The sequence below is a fragment of the Anser brachyrhynchus genome (assembly GCF_964034855.1).
Source record: "Anser brachyrhynchus genome assembly, chromosome: 15".
In the NCBI taxonomy this organism is placed as follows: domain Eukaryota; kingdom Metazoa; phylum Chordata; class Aves; order Anseriformes; family Anatidae; genus Anser; species Anser brachyrhynchus.
In genome coordinates, this window is record NC_137733.1 from 4,864,107 (window position 1) to 4,888,696 (window position 24,590).

The window sequence follows — 24,590 nt, forward strand, 5'->3', positions numbered from 1 at the left end:
AGGAGGGGAAGGAGCCTGCTGACCTGCTTACCTCTCAGCTTGAGCCCAGGGTGCTGCATTCGGGGAGAAATTGCCTTGGATCCTATTGAGTGTTGGGTTCTTCCATCCGGAGGCTCAGTTTTAGCCCTGGTGAAACTTAGAGCCAAATTTCCCCTGATTTGGGTGGCGCCAATCTGCATCCTGTTCCAGGGCTGCCGGTGTCTCCTGCACGACAGACTGCAGGGCTCATCGCAGCTCTTCCTCACTCGCCTAAGTTGCGGAGGTGGCTGCCTGGGAACGGGATCTCAGGTCCTTTAACAAGCTTGCCGTGTTCTTGCGGCGTCTCTTCTTTTCCCCCTCCCAACTAACTATAAGTGTCACAGGGGGAGGACTGTGACTCCAGGTTGGGTGGGGATAAGTAGCAAGAGTTTCTGAACTTAAAAGAGCAAGAGATGCTGTTTTCATGAAAAAGAAGTGAAACGCTTTGAATACCAGATCCTGGGGAACAAAACACACCGAAACAGAATGACTGAAAAAGAAAGAGCTCGGGGTTTTGGACCCTCAGTTTCTATCCCTCGGTGAAATCAGCATCTCGGGATGTGTCCCCGAGTCATTGCCTATGCCCCTTCCCCGCCAGCCGCTCGGGAGTGAGGAGTTTTTCTTCGTACTGGAGGGCGGGTGTCCTCATTCAGTCTCTGACAGGTTGAGAGGTATGTCGAAAGCAGCTAAAAATCCTCTGCCTGGGGGCTTGGCTGTAGAGGCTGCCGCCTTTTGTGCTAACAATGTTCGAGCCTTTGCCTAATGCCTGCTCTGCGTAGATTCCAGCCTGGTCGGGTGTTTGTACTTGCTTGAGTCTGTTTGGAGCCACTAGTTTCCACTAGTTTTTTTTAGGAATAGCTGCTTGCTTCTGAGCGTCCCCGAGCTGCTGTGGCTTTCCACTGGAAGCACTTGCTGTGATAGTCACATCCCATCCGTGCTGCAGTCCTCGTTTTCTTGCCTCGTTGCTGCTGCCAGTCCCCACGAGTTCGCTTCACGGCGCCTGGTGCACGGCTCGGGGAGACCCCAGGGCACGCAGCGCCGCGCTTTGCTCCTTTGTAGCCCTGTCTTGGGTTTCCTCGTTGAGCTGTTGGCGGTGTGAAAGCAACCGGTTGTTGTCTTTGCTCTCAGCCGTGGGCCCGAGTCCCCGGCGATGCCCGAGAGGCCTTTAAAGAGGCCGTTTGGTGCAGCTCCCCACCGCCTGCGCTGTGTGGGCAGCCCGCGGGGCTGGCGGGCGGTCCGGGCGCTGTAGGTTTGTCCCCTCCAGCTCAGAGGGCTCCTGCCAGCAGAGCTGGGTCCTGCCCGCAGGATTCTTCCTTCCAGCCTGCCGCTTTTCCCCGAGGAGAGGCGGGGAGGGCGTTGAAATTGCAGCAGGCTGCCCCGGCCTGCAGCCAGCATCGGGGTTCAGGAGCTCGCAGCGCAAAGCGGGCGCTGGGTGCTGAAGAGGTGCTGGTTGTGCAGCCTGCCGGGTGCCAGCCGCGACCGCCGCTCCTGGGTTGAAGTCTGGAGCCTGGGGGAGTTTGAGAAACGAGGTGAAATCCTGACACGTGGAAACGAATTCCCTGCACAACCAACCCTCGTGGTGGAGCGGATGTTGGGGCAAGAACAGGAACCGCCGCTCCGCGCGCAGATAAAGGCAGTGTCCTGGTGGGACGGGGGTGGTTCTGTGGCAATTATGAATTTCCCCTGCTAAAGGAGCGAGCTCATCCCAGCTAAGTGCTGCGTGGCTCCTGAAGCCAGGAAAATAGCTGGTCGTGCTTCACCGAGCAGCGACCGCGTGGGAAGGGCGCGCTTCGGGCTCCGGTGGTGGAAGTGGCTCCAAAAGAGGCGCTGAGCTCAGGCCAAAGTGCCTGTGGCTCTGCGGCAAGCCTGCTGGAACAACAAGGTGAAGCAGCAGCAGCTGGCTGGTTTCCAGAGAGGAACAGATAAATATATTTCCCTTGTTTAAAAAAAAAAAAAAAAAGTAACTAAATAGAACAAGTCCGAGGAGGTGGGTCTGCCTCTGAATGGCCTCGTCCCCGGAGTCCCGTAGCCAGGAAGGAAGTGGAGTACTGGGGAGTCAATTTGAGCCTGGGCTGCAGTCCTGGGATAGACTTTGCTTTTCCTGCTGGTTTCCTGTCTGTGCCTGCGGCCACCTTCGGAGCCGATAATGCTTTGGCTGCTGCGGGCCAGCACGGAGCCAAGCCCGCTCGGCTCCGTCTCGCGCCTCGGGGACGGATGCGGCCTTCCCTCGGCAGGGAACCGCGGGCACACGTACTTGGTGAGCGGCTTTGGTCCGGGCTTGGTGGGGAGCGGGGGAGGCTTCCCTCGCAGGGGGGTGGCAGCAGGGGAAGAAAGCGGTGCTGTTCGGTGTCGGGGGTTGTAGGAGCTGGGAGGAGGCTGCGGTGTCTTGAGAGGTGGACCCAGGTGCCCGGCTGAGGCTGGTGCTCTGGGGAGCCCTGTGTGCTGCAGGCAGGTGGGCACGGGAGGAGAAAAAGGGCCCCAGTGGTAGGAGCAGTAGGCTTGTGACAGCCAGATTTGAGTGCCTGGTCTCTGCAGGCCGCTCAGCCTCTCTGTATGTGTTAGCACCGTGGCTTTTGGAGGAGCATCCCCCTGCCTCTCCTGGGGTACCAGCAGGGTGCAGCTACCTACGCCTAAAGCTACGGATTCACGTTAGCGAAGGCAGTCTTGTTGCTGAAATCTCTGCTTAGGGCAAAGATCTTTATTTCGAAATACATCCTCGGTAGCTGTGTGCGCGTTCCAGATAAATTCTGGCTTAGTTGCGGGTCTGCTTGGGCTCCTCCTCGGTCGGTACTCGAAGGTGTTGGCCCGTGCTGGTGCTGGATGCAGGCACTGAGCGGAGCCCAGCGCGGCCAGGGCTCCCCGCGTGCCGAACCCTTCGTGCAGCGGCGAGGCGCAGCGCCACGTGTCCGGGTGTCGGGAGGGGATTATGGCGCCGAGCTGACTTCCAGGGGAGATTTAGGGGAACGTTTCTGTTCACCGCGCCTCCGTCCCCCATCGCTCACAAAGAGGGGCACGGGGCCCTGTCCTGGTCGAGTTCCTGGTGGCTGCTCTGCGTCGCCGCGGAGGGACGGGGACCTTCGCTGCCGTTTGCTGTGGGCCTTCGGGAGGTCTCTGCTGGCGCTGTGTGCGTGTCAGCACCCGGCCGGTGGGGCTGGGAGCGCTCCTGGCTCCTTCAGGTGCATGGTGGCAGGGCTCTGGGCACCGAGAGTTGCTCGGGTTTGCTCCCCTCAAGAGAGGCTTTTCAAGGAAAGCATCGCAAGATCTGCGCGGCCAAATCTGAGCGCCTCTGCCCACCGCTTGATTTGGCCGAAGCTCTCCGAGTGCCTTCCTTTTCCAGAGAGCTAAAATTTTCTGGAGTTCCCCGCAGCATTCTGCAAAGGCTTTGTATTTTCCTGTAAGAGCCTCTTCAGAATGAAATACCTCTGAGCCTCAACAACCGTGGAGGGAGGAACAGATTTATTTAGTTATTTATTTATTTGAAACGCTGTGGAGAAATGAATCTCCCTGCTGTTTGGGGGAAGCGAGGAGACCTGCTTTTGTTGCTGGCAGCGGGCGGGGGGGGCGCTTGCTGCACCCCTCCCAGCAGTGCCGTGCTGCTCCCCGCGAGCACCGCTTAGTTCTGGGGAGAGCCCCAGCACGAGCCAGCCGGGGCCTCGGCGTTTGGGAACCACACGGCTTAAATGTGTGGAAGAGGAGGAGGTCGGCGCTGCCGGGTGACTTCACACGATCCTGTCTCAGGGGCTTTGAGCCTGCCTGAGGCTGGGGCTGGGACTGTGGGTCGGGGCAGGCAGTTCCCTGCTTTTTATCAGCAGCCTGCTTGGCTTTGGGTGTGCTCAGAGTTGATTTTGCACCCTGCAGGAGTGAAAGCTGCCTGCGGTTTGCTCAGGAAGAGCTTTTTCTCATCCCAAGATAGCAGTATTTCAACCCATTAGAGGTTTCAGCTCTTATTTCCTCTCCTCCGCCTGCCCTCCGAGCCTTTCTCTTCTTGGTCTCTGAGTCTTAGGAGCAGCTCAAAACCTCAGGCAAGGTCACGCGTCGAGAAGCTCGGTTGGGGATTTTAGGGCTATTCTCCAAGCTTGTGGAATCGCTCCCATACAAAGCTAACCAAATCCCACCCCACCTGCACAAGGACACTGCAGGTCCATGCAGGGACCGGCGAGCTACTCCCGAGCCGCCGGGCAAGGAACAGAGGCTTGCGTGGTTGGGGGAAAGCTGGGGATAACCAAAATCTGCTCTGACTGTATCCACAATGGGGCGAGGAGAGAAAAAGAGACCACTCTTCCGAGCTAGGAGGGTGCTGTCGTCTGCTGCGATGCCCAGGACGTGGCTGTGGATCGCACTGAGCAGAGCTCGCGCTCCCGGGCACCGCAGTGGGGTGGCTGTGTCCCTGCGTGGGTTGTGCTCCCCTGGGAGCTGTGGTGCTGAGTTCAGCTGGGGTTTGGTAGGGTAAGGATGCTGCAGGTCGTCCTGGATACCTGCTGGGTGGGAGCACTGCCCCTGTGACTGTTTGCTTGCCGGTTCTCCCCAAACACGCTGCAGCTGGAACAGTGGCTGCCCAGGAAGGCGTGCGGTGCCACGGGGCTGGCAGCACACCAAGCTGCTCCAGCCGCCCGCCGCTCCCGGTCCTGCCCATCCACTTTCCATGCTGGCTGTTCCAGCTGCCCGCTCCCTCTCAAAGCCCCTTAATTGTTTAAATTGAGGCTGTTTATAGCTGCGGAGCTGTGAAGAAGTCAGAGGATGGCACGGAGTAGTGGAAACTGAAGTTCTTCGTATGAACGCAAATGGCCCCAGCAGTAAGAGGGCAAATTTCCCTTCCTCTCCCTTGCTCCCTCGTGCCTCCAGGCCACCTTCCCCACCTCTGTTTCCCACAGTACGGGTAACAGGGCGGTTCTGCTCCTTCCCCTCTACAGAAACCAGGGCAGGAAGTCAGAGCTTGTGCCCTGAGGCCTTACCCAGCAGGGCTGGCTAAAATCCGAACCGAAATGCCCAAACCCCATGGCTGAAGCCTTGCTGTCACACTGGAAACTGCAGCAGGCTTGTCCCTTAAGCAGTGCCGTTCCTAGGAAAGGAGAGCAGCACCTTTACCCGGTTGGGTTTGTTTTCCAGACTCTGCAGTAGCTGAACTCTCTCGTTCCAGGGACGGAGGCTCAGGTCCTTCTCCCGGTGCAGGCGCTGGGTAATTTTGGTGCTCTCCAGATGCAGCTCCGTGTGCGGGAGGTCGGCATCCAGCCTTGGCTGTGCCCGGATCCGTGGTCCTGGCCTCGTCGCCCCTTTTGGGAAGGGATCGTGGAGCTGCGGAGGAAGGAACCAATGTAGGAAATTGTGCGTGTGTGTGTTTCAAGGGGAGGAATTTGTTTTTCTCCTTGGGTCGCGTGAAAGACCTAGGGTGAAAGCCCCAGGCCCCTCCACCTTCTGTTGTGCAGCGTCTGTTGTGGAGGGAGATGGCCCTGCACTAACTTCACGCGTCTGTCGTGGGCTCGTGAGAGGGGCTGAGGGCCAGAGCAGCCTCCTGCTTCCTTCCCGCGGGGCGGGTGGGCAGCTCCCTTCCTCCTGAGCTGGTCGGTGCTGCCAAGTGCCCTCCATCTCCTGGGTTTGTTCTGGAGCTCGTTCCTTTCTCCCAGAAGTATCAGGTGCTGGGAGCTGCTGGATCTCCCCCACCAGTAACTCAATCCAGTCTGACCCCGCTGGCTCTGACCAGCGCGATTCAGGAACGGAGAGGGGAACGCTCGTGGAGCTGCCGCCTGCCTCACCTGCCTCCAGCCCTCGCTGCAAGCGCCTGGCCCCGAGCTCGCTGGGCACCCACAGGCCACCGAGAGGCCGTGCTGGTCCCATCTGGGCTGGAGGTCGGTGCTGGTGCGTGGAGGGGACGGGAGAGCGCGTGCTGGGCAAACCCTCTGCAGGCCTTTGTTCCCTCGCGCGGAGCCGTCCCGCTGGTGCAGGGCTGCCACAAACAGAGGGGCGGTTGTTCGGGGGACAGAGAGGAAAGAGGAGTTGTGGTTCGATGCAGTTTCAGCTCGGTGAGCTGGGGCTGCATGACAAGTGGCACATCTGGCTGCTCCTGCCCAGGGATCTGCAGCCTGCCCTCGGAGCCGGGCTTTAGCAGGATCCCTCCATCCCAACAAACTGCCCTGGGCTTTTATTTGACTTGGGATCCCTCCTGTGCTCCTCACCCTGCGGTGCCTGCCCGCCCGGTGCCGGCAGTGCAGCTGCAAGCCGTGCCAGCCGCGGCGTCCTGCGGCGTCCGTGCCCGCCGAGTCCTTGCAAGGGGCAGGTGCTGAAGGTCGTGGTGAGGAGGGGCAGGGAGCTGAGCCGAAGAAAACTGCTCCTGCCTTCCAGCTGGCGTTCGTGAGGCTGCAGCAGGACGTTAAAACCAGAAGGAAACTTGAAGGGAACTGTGAACGCTGCCCTTCTGGATGGCGGTGGGATGATCGGCAGGAGGATCAGGGCAGTGTGGGCTAGGGAGGAGAGCTTGGGCTGCAGGTGCTTAAAGCTGCCAAGCTGGCAGCTCGCTGACAGCCACAGGGGCCTTGCCCGCCCTTGCCCGGAGCACTGCAGAGCTCAGCTTTGTCTCCAGACGCCTGGGTTCAAGCCCTGCTGCTTGTGGCGCACCGTGCCGAGCAGCGTCGCGTGCTGGGGCTCGTAGGTGCCTAGCGCTGGGCTGCTGTGCTTTTGGAGCACGACAGGTTCGCTGGAGGAGGCGGCGGGAGGCTCGGTGCCTGTAGGGATGGAGAGGGCAGGGTGCCTGCCCGCTGCCACTCCACAGCGCTCCTCGACTGCAGGGTGGGGAGGAGAAGGTGCAGGTGGACCCGAGCAGGGTCCTTCATCTCCCTGAAAGCCTCATTTTTAACCTGCGTACCTTGAAAAAGTGAAACTATTTGTGTGTGGATGTATTATAGATAGTTTATTCCACTGGTTCCTTGGGACGCCAAGGAGGAGACGCCTTTTCTTCTGTGCCCCGTGCAGTACAACTCGACCTGTGCCACCAACTGCAGCAAATGGATCCTCTTTGCCCTTCCCTGCCGAGGAGCCGAGGCTCGTGCTGCCTCACCCCGCATCTGTTGTGCCTGTCTGTGGAGGAGGCCAAATCCGGAAACGCTCGGTGCTTCTGAAACGTGGAAGAGATTTTGCGGGAGCCGCGAGGCTGCAGCCCGTGGCACCAATCCGGCCGATCGTCGTCGCTGTTGTCTCACCCAGCAGCTCCCGCGGCCCTTGCAGCGACGCGTGGTGGGCACGCCATCGCGTGACACGTACCCCGGGCAATCTCTTAGCAGACCAGCAAAGCTTGGCACCACGGCCTGTGTTCCTCAGGTCGTCTTTTTCTCCAGCAAACGCTTAGATGCCTTCCGTGTTCTGGGTGTGCCGGTGCTGCAGCCCCCGGCTCGCAGGGCTGCTCAGTGGTGGCGCGGTGGGGGGGGCGCAGCAGCGGCCGTGCCCCATCCCTTTGGTGCCACGACGAGCCCGCTGCAGGCGGTGTCCGTGCCTTATCTCCTCTCTGCCCTACGTCCACGGGTGGATGGCGACGTCCTTTGGGCTGTCCTTGGAGAGAGGGCGTGCGTGCCGAGGTCACCCGAGCGGTGCTGGGGAGAGCACGCGTGGCCCGAAGCGGTTCGGGAGCGTTGGGTAAGGACGGGAGGGGTGGGACCCCGCTGTGGGACGGGGTGCTGTGCTGGGCTGCGTGGGGGGGCAGCCGCTGCGAGGCCTCTGCTGGGTCGCTCTGGGGCTTCTCTGGGGTGGGCACGCGAGGGTTAAGCGCACGTGCACGAGCCGGGAGCATCCTCTGGATTCCAGCTGTCGCAACGCTAACTTCAGCATGCTTCATCTTTACGAGGCAGTAAACAGTGCGATGGTCTGAATTACCGAGTCCGGAGGCCTCCAGGGTGCTGTGGAAGTCGGAGGGACTTCCCTGGTAATTACTGCCTGACTGCTGGAGCAGGGCGCGTTTCGGATGGGTTGCTGCCTCAGCTGAGGCCGAGCAACGGCTCCCGAGCGTGGGGCGTGAGCAGAAAGAGAGGGCTGCAGGGAGTGCTGTGGCTCCCCCCTAACCCCCCCGGCTCCCCCCAACCCCCCCGGCCCTTTGCTCCCAGCAGCAGAAACCAAGGAGCTGCCGTTCGGCCCGCACCTGGTGGACGCGGTTGCTATCGTTCCTCCCAAAGTTCAGGCCCATGAGAAAAAGCAGGGGGTGACCTTTCTTGACCGCTGCGCGCGCGTTAGGAGATGCGCTCGTTTTAAACTCTTGGTGGTGGGACTCAGCCCGTGCCCAGGAGCCCAGCTTCTCCCATGGCCCTCACCAGGAGGAGCTGGGCCCGGGCTGCCCGGAGCACCGCAAAGGGCACCGGCACAGCACGGTGTGAGAGCTCGCTGATGCCCAGGTGTTGTGAGTCCTCGAGGCTGCCCAGGCTCCTCTGCACAGAGCAGGGGTGCTGAGGTGGCGCAGTGCCGAAGTCTCCTTGGATGTAATTTTGAATTTCTTCAGTGGTGTCAGAGTCAGGGTGCAAAGCAGCTGGCTCGGGGCAGGGTGTGTTTCCCTGACACCGACGCATCTGTTTGTAACAACTGTTAAAGTTTGTTGAGGAGGTTTTTGCTTCTGATTCTGTTGGTCATGTGTTAGCACCCAGTCCTGCGGAGCAGAATTAGGGCACCCTGACCTCCCCGGGGTTCCTCCTCCTCGGAGCAGCCAGTGGCGGCGTCGGCGGGGGAAGCCGGGGGCTCTTTGCACCTGCAGGGATACCGACCCAGCGCCACTTCAGCCTTTTGGTCCTTCTGTACGGGCAGGGGTTGAACCACTGAGAAGCGCGGGGTGATGCCGTTTTCTTTAGTTCTTTTCCTTCTGATAAGGCCCAGGATGGCTTTTAGAAGCTCAGGTATCTCTCTGAAAAGTCGCTCGAGCCTTGTTCCTGCAGACCTGGTGCGCAAAGCTGCCAGTCTGTGGAGCCGCAGGATGTAATTTAGCTCATCTCTGACCTCGGTGTAGGAACGGCGTCTGTGTTTAACCAGCGCTGGAAGGAGAAGGTGGAAGGCGGGGGTGGTGGTCGGGGCGTCCCTTCTCCTGCCCTCAGGAGCACACAAGCCCTGGGAGCAGCCTGCAGATGCCCCGGACCTCTTGTGCCATTCGTATGGAGCCTGACTTTTCAGCTGCTGTGGAGACGGGTGGATTTCTACTTACTGTGCTTTGCGTGTGCTCCCCACCCGTCCCCGAAGTCAGTCCGCGGATCAGCACTGCAGGAACTGGAGGCTGGGGCGCAGCAGTTGGAAATGCCAGCTGATTTATTCGATGGCGATGTGAGTGATGGGAGCAGACAGCTTCGGAGCCGCGCTGTTTCTCCTGATCCATTTCTCCTTCCTTCCTTCCTTTCATTCTTTCTTTCTGTTCTGCCACTCCTCTTTCCATTTTATTTTGACAGCACTGTAAGTTGCGGCATAAATCTCGACTGAGCGGCAGTGCAGGCTGGTGGCCACCAGTAAATCTCCTCTTCCATCTCCCCACGCAGGAGGGAACTTACGCTGGAAGGAAGGGCTGTGGAGGAATCCTGGATGTGCCTGGCTCTTTCCAGCTGTCCCTCAGGCTGCCTAGACTATGGCAACAGGAAAATTCTTCTCCCAGCCTAGACTCCAGTGCTGAGACCTGGCCCGTTGGAAAGCCGCGTGTGTGACAGCCTCTATCATGGGATAGGAGGGAGCTGCAGTCGCTGTTCCTCACATGTGTGGCATCTGAAGTTGTTCCTTGTTCTTAAAAATTATTGAAGGTGGTCTTCATCTTCATCCTGGCAAGCGGACCCATTCCTCCCAGACTACCCAGCGCATGCAGGTGCTTTTGTTTTCTGGTGCCGAATACACGCGTTCTCTACAGGCTGCGCTGCATTGAGGCCAGGTGCTACGGGAGCAGAACAAAAGTACAGACCCTGCCTTCATCTTAGCCTCTTCTTTGCAGTCTTTGAAGCTTCAAAGGCGTTTTCTTTGTTGTGTTCTTAAAACGCCGGACACATGTTGAAAGCTGCAAGGTTATGTATGCTTGAGGTCGGCAAGGCTTGCTTCTTGGTACCCGGAGGAAACCGAGGTGCAAAGGGGAAAGGCAAAAGCTGCAGAACTGTGCTGGAAAACCCTGAGGTCCTGTGGGTCTGGAATAGCTGTGATTTTTGCAAAGGAGAAGCACGGGGCCAGCAGTCCCTGCAGTATCTAGGGTCTGCAGGGCTCTGACTCCAGACGGTTGCCTCGTCCTTGCCCTGCTGTGCTCTCCGGGGAGGGCAGGCTCTTTAGAGACAGACTGCAGACCCACACTTAAAAAGAAATTCCTTAATTGGCTTAAAGACGGTTAAGAGAAATGAAATCAGTAGAGAGCGCTTCCTCTTCATCCAGACTTCTTTCCTCTGCAGGGGTTGCTTTTGGAGTGGTTGCTCAAATACCCCTCGAGTGCAGATGGCTACGTAGGGGGAATCGTGTCCTTGGGTCCCCAGAGTCCACCCTCCTGGCTGAAGCTGTTCCAGCTCCTCAGAGAGCAGCTTAATGACTTCAGTTGCTTGCTCCTTCCCTTGCCTCTTCCCCTCCCCGCTGGGAGCAGGTAAATCTGTACTGTGAAATGCAGCCGTGGGAATTGCCCATCTTTGCCTTTCCTTCCAGCTTTGGAGCACTGGAGGGCTCCTTCGCGGTCTCCAGGGCCCGTTTCAACGTGGAGCCGGAGGGAGGTGTTCAAGGCTGCTGTTGGGAGGACGGCCGGGCCCGGTCCCTGAGCCCCACCAGTGGTTCTGCAGCTTCCCGTCCCCCCGCTGGGCTGCAGGGTACGCCGGGAGGTGTGTGGGGCAGCCTGCCCTGCTGCGATCCTTTCCCCACCACGGAGAAGGGCTGCCCGTGCTGCAGGATAGCACTTCTCAGCTGGGCTAACCCAGCTCGTGCACAGATACTGGCACCCCTCGTGTTAATGAAACGGGGGTGAAGGAGACCCTTTTTTATAAGTCCTGTTAAACCGAACCCTGAGCGTCTTCCTAGGCAGGGCCATGGAGCTCGCTGCCTGCCTCCTTGCTCGCCGGCAGTCCCTGGCATGCTCAGAGTGTCCTCGGCCAGGGCTGTGCATGGCTGCTTTGTTTTATATTTATTTATTTATACATATAAAGCACCTATCACCATACTGATAAACACCCTTTGGAACCACTCAGGTCTCCCGGTTAGATCCTGTGTAACCTCATCTCTGGCTCTGGCCGCGTCCTAGAGGCTGGACCTTCACCTTGCTCGGGGCTGCCCGCTGTTCTAGAAAGCGAGTGAGGGTCCTGGTCGTCCTCCGGGCTGCTGTAAATCTTGCCAGCACGGAAGGACCAAGTGTGATGTCGGTGAGGAGCCTGAAACTCGCTCCCAGCCCTTGGTGTGGTGGTTGCAGACAGGCTGCTCTCTGCTCCCCTGTGCCAGATGTGGGTTTTGGGGAGCTCACAGGTCCCGGTAGCTCCCCGAGTCCTGGGCTCAGAGGCGTGCTTTGTTCTCTTAAGATTCTCCCCGCGTACATGCATAAACCCCTTAATAGCTGTGATAAACCATATGCCCCCGTTCCTTAAATAAAATAAATGAAGTTGGAGAAAGCTCCCAGGAGCATCTAGGACTTCCCCACCTGTGGAAAATTGACGATTAGGGGAGCTGTGTGGGGGGGAGCGGGGAGCAGAGCCCATAAAGACAGCGTCAGCGGAAAAAGAGGAGTGTCTGGAAGCCTTTCATCTTCCTCTTGGCAGTGCTCAGATGTGACTCCAGCTGCTTTCTATTCTGGGATGCCGGCAAGTGTGCGCTCCCACAGGGGCTGGGGAGAACAGGCGAGGGCTGCGCTGCCAGAGGTGGCCTGCCCAGAGCGTCAGTCGCTGCAGCACGCTCCTTTCTGCCTTCTCACGGCTTGCTCGCCAAACCCTGCGGCTTCTGGGCTGAGAACAGTTCGGTGTCCTTGACCTGCCTGATTCCCGTGGTCAGTGCTGTTTGCAGACAGCAGGACTGGATTGACCCAAAGGGTCGGAAGTCATTAAGCTAGCAAGTAGGAATGATTTAGAGGACGGTGAATAGTCACTGCTAGGACTCGAGAAATTCATGTTTGGTTTCTGGGCTTGTTGTAGACTTTGTGGTTGGGCATGACCCGTGGTCTGTCAGTGCCTTGCTCACCGTCTGGGTGACAGACCCCCATGGAAGCAGAACCCAAAAGCATCGCTGCGCTCCAGGCCCGGGGCTGCACAGAGCCGTACGTAGAGGTGTGTGCGGGCACGGGGCCTTAGCTCTTTCTGGTGCTGGTGGTGTTTCTTAGGCTGGAGTGGGAAAGTCGTTCCCAGTTCTGTCTAGAACCTCCCCAGGTGCTTGGTGGAAAGGTAAGCTGGCAGACAGGCAGGCGCTGCAAGGCGAGGAGGACCCAGTCCTAGCTGTGTGTTTACTGGAGACCAGAGACTGGAACGGCTTCAGGAGGGCTTCCGTGCTGCTCCCCGTGCTCTTCTGGCTAACCCAGCCGCCTGGCATCCCGGCCCCTTCTCGTTACAGAGCCTCTACAAACTAAGGGCTTTTAGTTCCTGACCTCCCGGACCGTGAACGCTCCACAGCCAACTCGGTTCTCTCTGAAGAGCTCGAGGTGCCTGCGTGAGCATCCCCCTGTGCCGTGTTGCGGGATGCCCCTTAGCTCCGTCTCACCCCAGAGGCACCTGTGCCCGAAGGTTTGATCCCTTCCGAGGCTGAAGGCTCGCGACGTGACCCCGAGGCTCGCGATGTGACCCCTCTGGACAGAGGTACGTGCTGGGTCGTCCCGCTGCGTGTCCAAGCGCCGTGGCCGGCGCATGCTGCGCTCGCCTGCCCCCAGCATCCTGGGCGGGTAGGCAGGTCTTCTGCAGCCTGGTTCTTCCGAGTTGCTGATATCTCCCTCGGTGAGTGATGTGTATATCGTTTGACTGCCCGTACCCTCCCCTCGCCGCTCCAGCACGTAAGCCTCTGTGTGGTACACCGGCTTTGACAGAAAGGGCCAACCCTGCTGCAGGCTTTCACCGTTTGTCAGAATAAATTGCTTCTCCAGCCTCTTGCGTGGAGGAGATGCCGGGTCGTTTGGCCCGAGCCTGAGCAGCACCTAAGGCAGCTTCTCCCCCCTCCTTGTTCTTCCTCCCCCCAAGCCTGCGAGGAGAGCAGAGCCCGCTGGCTGCAGCGCGGCCACAGGCTCCCCTCCCTCGGGGAGCTGCCCGATGCAGCAACAAATTTGGTGCCGTGTTGCGTTCATCTGCCTGCCCTGAAATAACCTGGGAAGAGGAAGAGCTGGAGAAAGGTGGGTCCAGGAGGGAGAAAGGCTGGAGCCAGCTGTGAGGTCGGTGGGATTTACTGCTCTTTGAAGCCTTTGCTGTCCCTGCAGGGCCATGCAGCCCCATTCACCGCGCGAGCCCTTGGCCCCGCTGCACCCCAGCGTGGCGGTGAAGGGGAGGAACGTGGCTCCAGTGCAGCAGGCTGCTCCAAGCCTCCCTGCACGTTTTTCCAGCATCTGGCAGTGTATATAAGTGCCCCTGAAAGTTGTGTCTGGAGCCAAGGACTTGAGGGGAAGAGTGAATGGGTGCATGTGTGCGTGAGCTCCGATCCCCTGTTCATTTGGGACAGTGCCCTAAGCTGCTGCTCGGTGTGCTGAGATCCTTCTCCGGGGTCAGTCGTCTTCTGAGGGGTTGCAGATGGTGTTCCCGAGGCAGCAGAGAGGATGTTCAGCTTTGGGCTCTGCCTTCTGGCCTCTTCTTGCCAAAGGAGCAGAGCTGCTCAGGCACGTTGAGAGCGGGCAGTGCTTGCTGGTTGGGGGCGTTGATGGCAAATGGCTCGGAAAGATCCACCATCCTCGCCTTCCTCCACGCTGCCAGGTGCCATTTGTAGCGTGGCTGGGGTGGCTGGATCACCGTGCCCTGATCTGACCGTGGGCTGAACTCCAGGGCTGGCGGCAGTTGCCAGAGCTCGCCTCTTTTCCCCTGTCCCTTGGCGATCTTTCTTTCTTCCCGCGGATCAGTGCGAAGCTCGTTGGCTGGGTTATTAAGTCGGAGCTGCTTTCCTGAGGCATAGGGCTGGCTTAGCTTTTCATTAAGGCCCGTTAATCACCCTAAAGGGACTCTGACAGCCACTGGCAACTGACCACGCTGCCTCGCTGCCTTTCGATGTGCCAGGACGCTCAAGGTCCCGCCTGCAGTGCCCTGAGCACGGCTGGGAGCCGCGTGGGACGTGGGATGCTGCCACCACTGAGCTCGGTGGTCTCGGGGTCCCGAGGAGTTTCCCCCTTTGCAGGAAGAGCGGCCGGCAGCAGCACTGCGAGGGAGCCGGGACGACGGCCAGGTTACAGCCACGGGTCAGGACCTGGAGGCTCGGGGCTCTGCTTCCTGCCTCTGCGGGCTGCAGCTGGGCACTCGTTAGTCCCAGGGCGCGGGGAAACACGAGCCTTTCTCTGCACCCCTCTGCTCCAAAGGGCACCGAGCTGTTGAGTCCTGTTGTTTTGGTTTGTTTGGCAAACATTTTTGTATTGGGCAAAAAGAACCCGGTGAAAAGGATGTTCTGCAGCTTCCCCGGATGCCGTTTATTGACTACTGCTGATGCTCCGAGGCGTTAACCCGCGTTGCACTTCCTGGGACCTTCTCCTGGTTCACTGCTGTTACCAACTTTTGCGCCCTTTGTTAGATGTGAAGTGAATTGGTGTAATAGCAGTAGGAACAAACGTAGTCTTTCCAGCTGTTCCTCCCCAGCGTGTCCTGCTAGCTCTGGCGTGGTGGTTGTAAATCCTCTCCCTGCTGTTCTTCCCCGCCCCTGATTTCTCTACACCTTGTACTAAACTTCAGTGGGGGCTTGCAGGTTTTTGCTCCTGATGGGACCACAGAGTTTCTCAGGCACCTGCATGATGTTCAGCATTAAACTGGTCACCAGCTGGGGCCGGATCAGCAGTGAGCCCTCGGGACTTCAAGAGGAGAGGCTGTCCCCAGCGTGTGACCGGGCTTCTCCTTGCAGGATGCTCTGGGTGCGTTTGTCCTGGGGCTCCTTCGGGTGCAGGAGGCTGCCAGGCGCTCCTGGTATCACCCACCCCCTTCCTGGCCCACGCTGAGGTTTAAAGGACCGTGCTCCATGGAAGGGTTGTGCTAGAGCTTGTCCCAGAGGCTCCGGTGTCCTTGCTGCTCCCTGCTGGGTGCGTGACCGAATCGGTGCCATTCGGTCAGTCCTCACCGTGCTGCTGGTGCCAGGGCCGCGGCTGCTCTGCAACGATCTCCTCTCCTGCCGCGTTAAGGAGCCCTGGGCTCCCCAGGATGAGAGCTGAGGATGAACGCTGTAGCCAGGTCAGCGGGCAGCGCTGCTCTTCCACCAGGTCTGGAACGGTTCTGCCTTTACCCCGGTTCACCTTCATCTGCGCTGCCCGGGGAGGCTGTCTGCCGGGACTGACCCTTCTCAGACCCTCAGGACGTTTTCTGAGCGGCCTCAAGGCAGAGGAGGATTTACGGCCAGACAACAAATGATTCGATCAGGTTTTAGAGCCCCCGCCCTTCCTTTGAACCGTTCCTTCCTAACTAAGGGGATCTTTTCAGAGTTTGAAGTCTTTCATTTACCTTCCTTTCTGCAGAAGCACTCAGCCTTCTCCACGTGTGAGTAATTGCAGATTCCCTCCTGCTGGGGCCGTTGAAGTGAGCATTTGGAAGCGGCAGCGCACGTTTGTACCGAATTTGTTCTCAACATCAGGGAGCAAGCAGGGCTCAGGGGCATCCGCCGGCACGTGTGCGCGGCGAGCGTCTCGCTTGTGCTGCACAAAGGGGTCTGAAGGGCCAACAGCTGAGTTACGGTGGCTCTGATAACGTCTTGTCGAGGCTTTTTATAAAAGCCATCTCACAAGCAGGTAATTAGTTTATTTAGTAGCATATCCGTAAGATGCATCGTCTTCATTTGTGGGATTTACTTCAAAGAGTCTGAACCTTCCCCCGTTTCAGTTGCTCGTAAATTTTGCTGGGCAACTTTATTCTAAGTGGGAAACTTTCTGGAAGACTCTTCAGACCAAAGATGGAGTATAAGAATTAAAAAAGCAAAACAAACAAAAAAAGGTAGCTGAACCAAGTTTTATCAGGCCTTTTTTAAAGGACAAAACTCGTGTTCCCCACGTGCATCCTTGCTCTGTGTGTTGAGGACGTTGAAGCTGCAGCACCCAGCGTGACTTGGCTCTGTCGGTCTGCTGGAGGTCGGAGCTTTCTGCTCGGTGGGCTCCCGCATTTGTGAGGGCGCTGAGGGTGGTGCAGCGTAAGGGCTCTTGTGCATTGCTTTGCTGATCCTTACTGATCTTTTGGAAAAGATCATTATTTTTTTAACAATAAAAAAGTAAGTTCTTGAATTCTTGTGTTGCGTTTGCTGGAGGATTTGGGTCCTTTTTGCTCTGAAAGAGCAGCTTTTGTGGGGCTGCACGCGCACTGAGGCACTCCCAAACGTTTTAGCGCTACCAGGGTATCAGTAGGGATCCCTTCTACATCCACATCCACATTAAGCCAATTTCATGAAACTGGAACAAAAAACTGTAAAACCAGTGTACCTCCTTCTGTGTATTTGCCCTTAAGTGGATTCAAATATCCACTGTATGTGGATTTTAGTCAAAGTCAGTGAGGAAATGCACTTATATAAGGCAAGGTATGGATTGAGGTCGTTAATTCAGCACCACCTCAAGCAAAATCAATCTATTAAGCCGTTGTCAAACCTGTTTAAGCCATAGTGAGATGCTGGGCTGAGTTAATGGCACATAAATCTTCCTCGGGGTATAGGACTTGGATGCAATTGGATCTTAATATCGTTTGCTCTTAATCTCCTCAAATACCCCCAAAATAGGAAAATTAGGTACAGAAGAACTAAATGAAGTAGCTGAGTTGAGGAACGACGGCAGCACTAGCAGGCATGGTGAGGGTACGTACCCAGTCCCTCTTCTGAAGGTAGGGAGCCCAGGGCTTGCAAAAGCTCACAGCGTTCGATCAAAGCCAGGGCTTGGGCTTAGCCAGCCTCCTTGAAACACTCTTTCTGCCTCTTTCTTTCATATCCCCAGGGATTCTTCTTGTTGTTCGGGCAGAAATTTGGGTAACCTTTTCGTCTACAAAGGAGCCTCTGCGAATGGTCCTGTCTCTGCAGGGTGCTCTGCTGGCCAAACTGGTTTCCTTCCGAAAGATAGCATCTTCTGACACCGAAGCAATTAAGGTACACTGAAGGCTAATGATGCACGTCCTGTTTTTCTCACGAGGCAAGCCTTCCAGATTCGGATTCTACTTTGAAGATTTCGCATGGAGAATGATAAATGTCTCCAGCGCATCAGGTCAGGATGATGCTGCCTGTGTGGCTGCACCCTTAGGGGAAAGGGAGTGTGAGGCGTGCTCCTTCCAGCCGGGCTGCTTTGCGTTCTTGCAACAGCATCGGGCCAGGAGCTCCAGTGCCCACGTATTCAGATGGGCTGAAGCCTTCAAAGACTCCGCTCCTCTTCTCCTTTTCCCAGGCCAAACCCAGCCAGGGATTTCAGCCATGAAAAGGACTCTCCGAGCGATGAAGGTCTCCTCAACTTGCACCATTCATTCAAGCCGGGTTTTGGTGCACGTGCTTTCAAGGTGTTCCTGTCCCTGCTGGGCTTCTGCCTCTGCCCATTTCCCAGCCGGCTCTGAGCAGCTTTCCTGGGGCCTCCGGCACAGCCAGCGAAGGGTCGGGGAGCACCCTCTCTGTTCCACTTGCATCCTTTGCAAGCAGTTGTACTTGCAGACGTTGCCTTGGAAATCGTTTCTTCCCTGTCCTGTGGCAAACTGCCCCCTCTCACCCTTAACATCTGTCTTTTTTAAGGCAGGCAAGCCCTCTTTTCTGGGAGGTGACTGCAAAGTAAACGGCAGGGGAAGCTGCAGCTGGAGAGCAGTTTCTGTGGTTTTGTTGGCTGCTACAAAAATATACTGCTGAATAAATTCCATTTAGCTGGGGCCTGGGTGTTTTTTTTCTGTCAGGCTTCTCATTAGTTGAGTTCTGTTTTCCCCTGGGAACCTTCTTATTAAAACTTGTAGCCTCTTCTCTCCCTGGCCAGTGAAGCACATCTGAGCTGTCTGAGCACTTTGCCAGCTGTGTCCAGCGTGGGAAAAGTGTAGGATACATAGAAACTGCAAGAACCCGCAGGAGATCTGGTGCAATGGGACCAAGAAATTCCCACAAACTAGAGCGTATCATCAGCTTGGAAAACCCGTGGTGTCTGTCCGAGCCTCTTGGCGCTTTCTGGGAAGGGTTACGTGCTGTTACGGGTCTTTGATGGCCCCGTTCACCTTCAGGTGCTCACCCTTGCATGGTCTTCTGCTGTAAAATTAGATTTTTTTTTCTCCCTTCTACTTTGATGAGTAATCCGCCTGTGCCGCTGCTGCTTTATTACACAGAACAAATTCGGTTGTCTTGCATCAGTGCGAGTTGTTCCCAGGGGAAGATGCTGGTTTCTGCACCAATGTGGTTGCCCTGTCCCAGCAATTGTCAGGAGCCCCGGCACTGCACCGGGGTGGGAGGAAGGGGCCTCCCGAAGGATGGGGAGTCCTGCCTGGAGCAGGGTGTGACAGGTGGGACGGGCTGGTCCCTCAGCTGGCTTTTGTCCCCCCCATCCAAGCTGGCTTCCTGCAAACTAGTTGAATTTGTCCTGGAGTAACTCTATAGTGAGCGCAGGTATAAATCTATAATAAAACTCCGGAGTCCTCAAAGATTAACATGGAAGGCTCAAGAAGTCTTTATTTCGTCAACTGCTTCAGCAAAAGGATGAATTTCTGCAGCTGTAGCCACTGGGGTTCCCTTCCAGCAGACCTCAGGCCCAAGGAGAACGGTGCCGCTGGAGCTCGGACCGGGGCCCCAGCCCCGGCCTTCCCTGGAGGATCCGCCCGGCGTGGGATGGAGGCTGCGCGAGGAGGGTGCTGCGCGAGGAGGGTGCTGCGCGAGGAGGGTGCTGCCCTCGGGGCTGGTTTCTCTCCTCGTCTGACCTCGCAGCAGTGGGTGGTGGGAACACACGAAACAGCAGCTGTAGGAGGGAACAGCAGAGGGTCAGGCCGGTACGAGGAGGCAGTCACTGTGCGCTCCCAGAGAGGTCTCCGTGCTCGGGGGTCTTTGAGATCAGACTGCGGAAACCCCCATCCCGGCACGGGTTTCTGCGAGACCCAGCTTGGAGCCAGGAGGTTGGACTGGAAACCTCCAGAAGTCCTTTCTGGGCCTGAGTTACCCTGGGGCAAGTCTGGCCTCCAAAACCAACTTAGTGCTTGCTCCTGAAGTGGGCTGCTGCTTTTGCTCACGGGTGGGGGTGCCAGCAAGGGCCCCTGCTCTGTGGGCACGTGGGTGACGTTGCAGCGGCCTTCTTGGTGCGCTGCTTCCCTGCCTTGCTTTGACGTGAGCCTCCAAGAAAGCACGGCTGAGCGTGGGGAAGGTTTTCTTTGCGGTCTCTCCTCTTGCTCAGCCGAAGAACTGCGATGGTGGAAAGCGGGAGGTGAGCGCGGAGGGACAGGTCCGTTTTGGTGTTTAAGCCCGCTTTATTTTCATGGCTCACTTTGGAGGAGTTGGAGAGACAGGACTTGGAAATACTGAAGCAACCTGCCCTGATTGTATGGTGCGAGCACTTACTTCTGTAGCCTCGGAGGTTTCGAAGCATGAATCAGAGGCTGTTTTTCTCCACTGATGCTCCTCTAGAAATCAGTAAAAATTGGGAAGTCCCTGCTGAGCTGTTCCGTGTTGCTCTGCCAGCCCATCTGCTGAAACCTCCCCCCGGCCCAGCCTGCCGGCCCTTGCCTGGCTCTGCGAGAGGGCCTCGGCTCCGCCGGCAGCGCCTCCTCGCCCAGGCTTCGCGACGTGGGGGCAGGAGCCAGCGATGCCACCTCGCCCGCACTTCGCCCGCCCTTCCACAGCTCAGCCGCAGGAGCACGGCCGCGCGGTGCCGACCTCCTGCACCCCCTTTTGCACCGGCACGGCCGCCTCCAGCTCTGGCTGGCAGCGGGGACGTGGCGGGGCTACCCGTGGGGGTGCTCAGCTGTCCCCCCCTGCTCACAGCACGCCGTGCCGCTGGCAGGAGGCGTTAAACAGCAAACGGCTGCACGGGAGGAGCAGCGGTTTACAGCTCGCAGATACCAGAGGCAGGATTTTGTTTGCTTGGTTTGTATTTTTTTTTCCCCTCCCCAGCTTCTGGAGCTTTTTCTTGTATTTAGCAAGCAAGAGGATTTTGCTACGATATGTTCTGTATCCGAGAACTTAGGGCTTGTGCGTTGCCGGCTAGAACAAGCGATTTTTATTTATTTCATTATTGCTGGAGGGAACTGAAGCAGTAAGCTTGAAGGCTTTGGCTCCTCTGGAGGAGTTTTATTTAGAGAAGCAGCCTGATTCTGTTGCAGCGTGGGACTGTGCAGAGCACTGGGACGTGTCCCTCCGGTACCTAGGTCACCTCGAGCCATCCGTTCCGGCAGCCCAAGGCGCTCCCGGCCGGGGCTGGTGGCACCCCTTGGCCTGCAGGTGCCCGGTGCGTGGGGCTGGCCCAGCACCAGCTCCCTGCCTGCAGGACGGAGGCAAACGGCAGCTCTGGGGCGCTTCCCGGTCTCGTGCCCTGCCCTGTTCCTTCCTGTCCCGTCCTGCCCTGCCCCGGTGAGGCTCCAGAAATGCCTTTGGTCCCAGCTGACACCCGAAGGTGGTAGAGACCTGCGGCTCGTCTGATGGCTGTGTGGGAGCCAGGGCCCTGCAGCGACAGGACGAGCTCAGCAGAGCCCTGAGGGGAGGGCACTGCTGTCCTGAGGTGGGTTTGGAAGGTGACCAGCTGGTGCCTTAATCCCTTTGCTGTCTCACCCTAACAGATTTGCCCCCTTTTATTTAGAGGAGTTCCTGCACCGCGGAGGGCTGCCTTGGCTGGGCAGAGCAGTGCAAGGCGCAGCCACGCGAGGCCAGCCCCGTGCGTGCTGCTGGAGCTGTGGGGTTTGGTGGCTGTCGCCCTTTCCGTGCCGCATGCACCCAAGGAGGGGCCCCCGCGGGTCCCCGCTGGGCTGTGCCACGTTGCAGGCCCAGTGCCCCTTGCGTCGTGCCCCCTGCGCAGTGCCTCGTCCCCAAGGAAAATCCCTTCCGTGGGCAGGGGGCTCTGCCGGGGGCTGTGGAGCAGCTGTCGGGGGGAGAAACCCATCTCCCGCACGGGCGCTCGGGGAGATGGCAGGCGACGTTTGTCTCGGTGGCGTTTTCTGGGGCTGGAGAGCGCGTGCGTTACCGTACGGCAGGTGGGCTCGGGGAGTAGATGGCGGGGCCGGCTGGGTTTTCTCACGCAGGCTCGTTGCCTGCCGGGAGAGGAGCCAGCCGGGCTTTGTAGGGAAAAGTGCAGAGCTCGGGCTGGCTGCGGGTGGGCTTCTCCTCCTGCCAGCCCCTTTGCGAGAGGTGAGGGGAGCCGTGGGGCAGGGGCTGCCGCCACCAAGTGCGGTCCCGGCAGGAGCAGGCTGGGGTCGGGCGCTGCCAGGCTGGGGACCGGGGGCTCGCTCGGGATCTCCCGAGGCGCCTGCCCACGTCCTCTCCCGTTTCTGCGTGTCTCCCACCAAAGCTGTGTGGCCGCGGGACGCCCCGGCAAGGTGTGACAGCCTCCCTGGGGACAAGCGGGCAGGGAAGTCCCTGCCAGAGCTTGCCGCCCTGCCGCTGCCGGGGGACTTCCAGACCCACGGGGGAGCAGCGAAAGCAAGAGCCGTCCAAAGGCAAACTTTTCTGGGAGGCTTTGGTTTTTCTGTGAGCTGCCAGTGGAGAAAGCCAAGCGGCTGGAAGTCCCGGCAGCGGGCGGATGGCACGGCAGGGCGGAGGGGACCCGGACGGGGAGAGGCAGCAGCTCCCCGTGGCCGGGGGTAGAGCTCGGGGCAGAGCGCAGGCAGCGCAGCAGCAGGGCAGAGCACTGCAGCGTCCTGCTGCCACCTCCCTTCTGCTGCCTGGATCTCCTGCCCGGCCGAGTGAAGCTGTGCAGCCTTCCCGAGCCCGCAGCTCCCTGCTGGGTGCACGTCAGGCACACCCGGCGATGCCGCCTGGCCCGCTGTGCCCGCCGGCGGGACCCGTCTTGCCTCGGCCATCCTGGGCTTCTCCTCCTCTCTGCTGCTACGGGAAGGGGCACGGTGATTTTTCACAGTCCTGTGGCTGCGTGGCCAGAAGCCTTCGCCAGCGCGGTTCGTGCGGCAGGAGGAGCGGTGGCCGGAGGGTGCCAAGCTGCGGTAAGCGGCGCTGATGTGCTCCTAGGGGCTGGTTTTGGGGCCGGTGCTACCCCGGCGCAGCGCGCAGTGTGGGACGGCTGCGGGTGGTGCAGGTTGCTGACAGCCTTTGCTTGCTTTCTGCTGATGTCTGCGGTTCGATGAGGCTCAGCCGGCGAGATGGATGGATGTGACAGGATCACGGTGCCCTTCGTGGCCCCGTTTGTTTCCCCGCCCCTGCTGGAGCTGGGCACACGGCTCCTTCCCTTCCCCTGCCTGAAGGCTGATTTTCCTTTCAGACGTTTCTGGGCACGGTGCTGCCACAGGGAGAGGGCTGCGTAGGGGCTCACAGCCGCAGGACTTCAGGCAGAAAAATCAATGTTTGTATTTCTTTTAGCTGGGAAAGATTCTTGAAAGAACTCCAGTAAATAAATACCTTGTAAAGTTCAAACTCTGAAGGCACGGTGTGTGAATTTTCAAGCTCTCTCTTGAAATAAAATGGATTTCTTGGGTCCAGGCTTTATTTAGAGAAACATTCGATTTAAGGAGGGATTTGAAGGCTGCATCTGATCTCCTCGTGAGGGAGGGACGGTCTTCTGGAGGCGGCAGAGCCTGCTTTGGGGATGTGCTCAGATTGCTGCTGGGGTACTCCTGGGGGGTGTCCCATGTCCCCAGCCCCGGAGGGGACCTTCCTCCCCCCAGGGTGGCTCCTGCTGCAGCCGCTGTCCCCGCAAGGCCCCGCTGCTGCAATGCAGTCAGCTCGGCTGCCTCGGGGAGCCGGCTGTGCAGGTGCTGCTGCCCGGGATGCTGGAGGCCAGCCAGGACCAGGTTCCCTCCGTGGGCTGCGTGGGCATCTCATAGCTTTCTGTACCTGTCCTCTGCGGCACAGAACGGTTTCTTTCCCTTCTTTGTTCCCGTTTGTGTCGGGTCGAACCTGATCCTCGAAGGGATGCTAGGAAGGGACCCAGTGGTGAGCCCCCGTGATTTAAGCCGCTGGTTCCTTGCTCTGGGACAGCCTGAGGTTGTTGTTCCTGGGAGGAGCTGAGGGCTCGGAGGCTCCTCCTGCAGGATCGGCCCTGCCGGGGGGGTCTCTGGCACACGGGGCAGGGCCTGGGGGCCTGCGAGGGGAGCAGGGCGAGGCGCAGCTCCCTGCTTGTCCGGGGCTTTAGGCTTGGCTCTCGTGCTGTGCATTTACGTGGGGGAGAACTGTCCGGTCCTCGTGCGAAGGAGGAGGAAGCAGGAAACTCTGTTTCAGCCCCACCTTCACTGGAAGTTGCAGGAAATTACCCAGAGCGGAGGACAAACGGCAGGGCTGAGGTTCCTTCAGCCGCTCCTTAGCCTGCACGCGAGCGGGGCATCGCCTTCCTGAAGGCACCTGGGGGGGAGCTGCTCTCCCTGCGCCCAGAGGTCCCCCTCAGGAGCTGGTGCCACCGCTGCCGTTTGCTTTCCGAAAACTGAACCTGCCTAAAAACGTCAGCACCGCTTTGTGCCCTACAGCGAGGTGGCTCTGGTGTGCGTTGGACATCTTCCCACGTTAGGTCCGGGGCTTGGAATGGAGGGTTGGTGCCGACAGCTGGGCTCCGCCGCCGCTCCGCTTCCCAGAGAAGTGGGGCTGGAGCCGGGAGGCAGCGCCCCTCCGAGCCTGCTGAGCAGAGATGTCCTGCTTCTGCGGGGGGCTGGGGGGAGGCAGGAGCTGCTGAGCTGTCCCTGTGTCCCTGTGTCAGCAGTGGAGGGGTTTGTTCCCCCCACCAGAGATAACTGGGGTGTCTGCGGTGGGGAGCCGAAAGGAGAGGAGAGAGGCAAGAGCAGAAAGTGCAGCGGAGGGGGGCTGGAGTGGCACTGAAAGAGGGGGAGAATTGATGCTGGGAGCAGAAAGAAGGCAAAGCAGGCTGGATGTTGCCAAAGGGAGGCACGGGCGGTTCCCAGCTCTGCATGCCCGTGTCAGCCGGGTGCCCTGCCCGCCCCACGTCCCGCAGCCGCGCTCCCACAGCTCCCTGAGCCCGGCACTGCCTCTGCCCGTGGGCCACCTTTTCTCCCGGCAGCGGCCGGAGGTTGCCTGTCTCACACAGGGGCTGCCTCGGCGAGGGCGTTACGGACAAGCTGAACGGGGACAAAACAGTTGCGGGTAGCAGCTGGGTGCAGCGGCGTTGGGCTCAGTCACCAGGGTTCATCCCCATGGACAAGAGCGGGCTCAGCGGGGCTGCGGGGCTGATTTCTGTGCCCTTTCCAAAGCGTTCGGGGTGGAAGCTGGCGCGTTGCCGTGCACTTGTGGAAATGCATTGTCAGTGCCAGAGAAACGAGTGCCTGGAGAGCAATGAGTGCGTTGCTTTTTGTTCCCTTCCTGGAAGCAAAATCCTGCCTGTGGCAGCCTGGGAAAAACCTGCTGTCCCTGCGTACCTGGTGGCCCTGTCCTCATGCTGTCTTCTGCTCTCTTCC

General features: G+C 58.9%; 1 protein-coding gene and 1 long non-coding RNA gene across 6 annotated transcripts in view; both read left to right on the forward strand.

The window, feature by feature from the left end:
* LOC308178477 lies at window positions 1–24,578 on the forward strand. The gene is made up of 3 exons (XR_013939788.1): window positions 1–2,275; window positions 16,816–16,890; window positions 17,027–24,578. It is a non-coding gene; the product is annotated as an uncharacterized lncRNA (long non-coding RNA).
* Window positions 1–24,590, forward strand: part of CAPN15 (calpain 15) — a 53,705-nt gene that overhangs the window by 15,665 nt on the left and 13,450 nt on the right. The gene's annotated exons all lie outside the window — the stretch shown is intronic.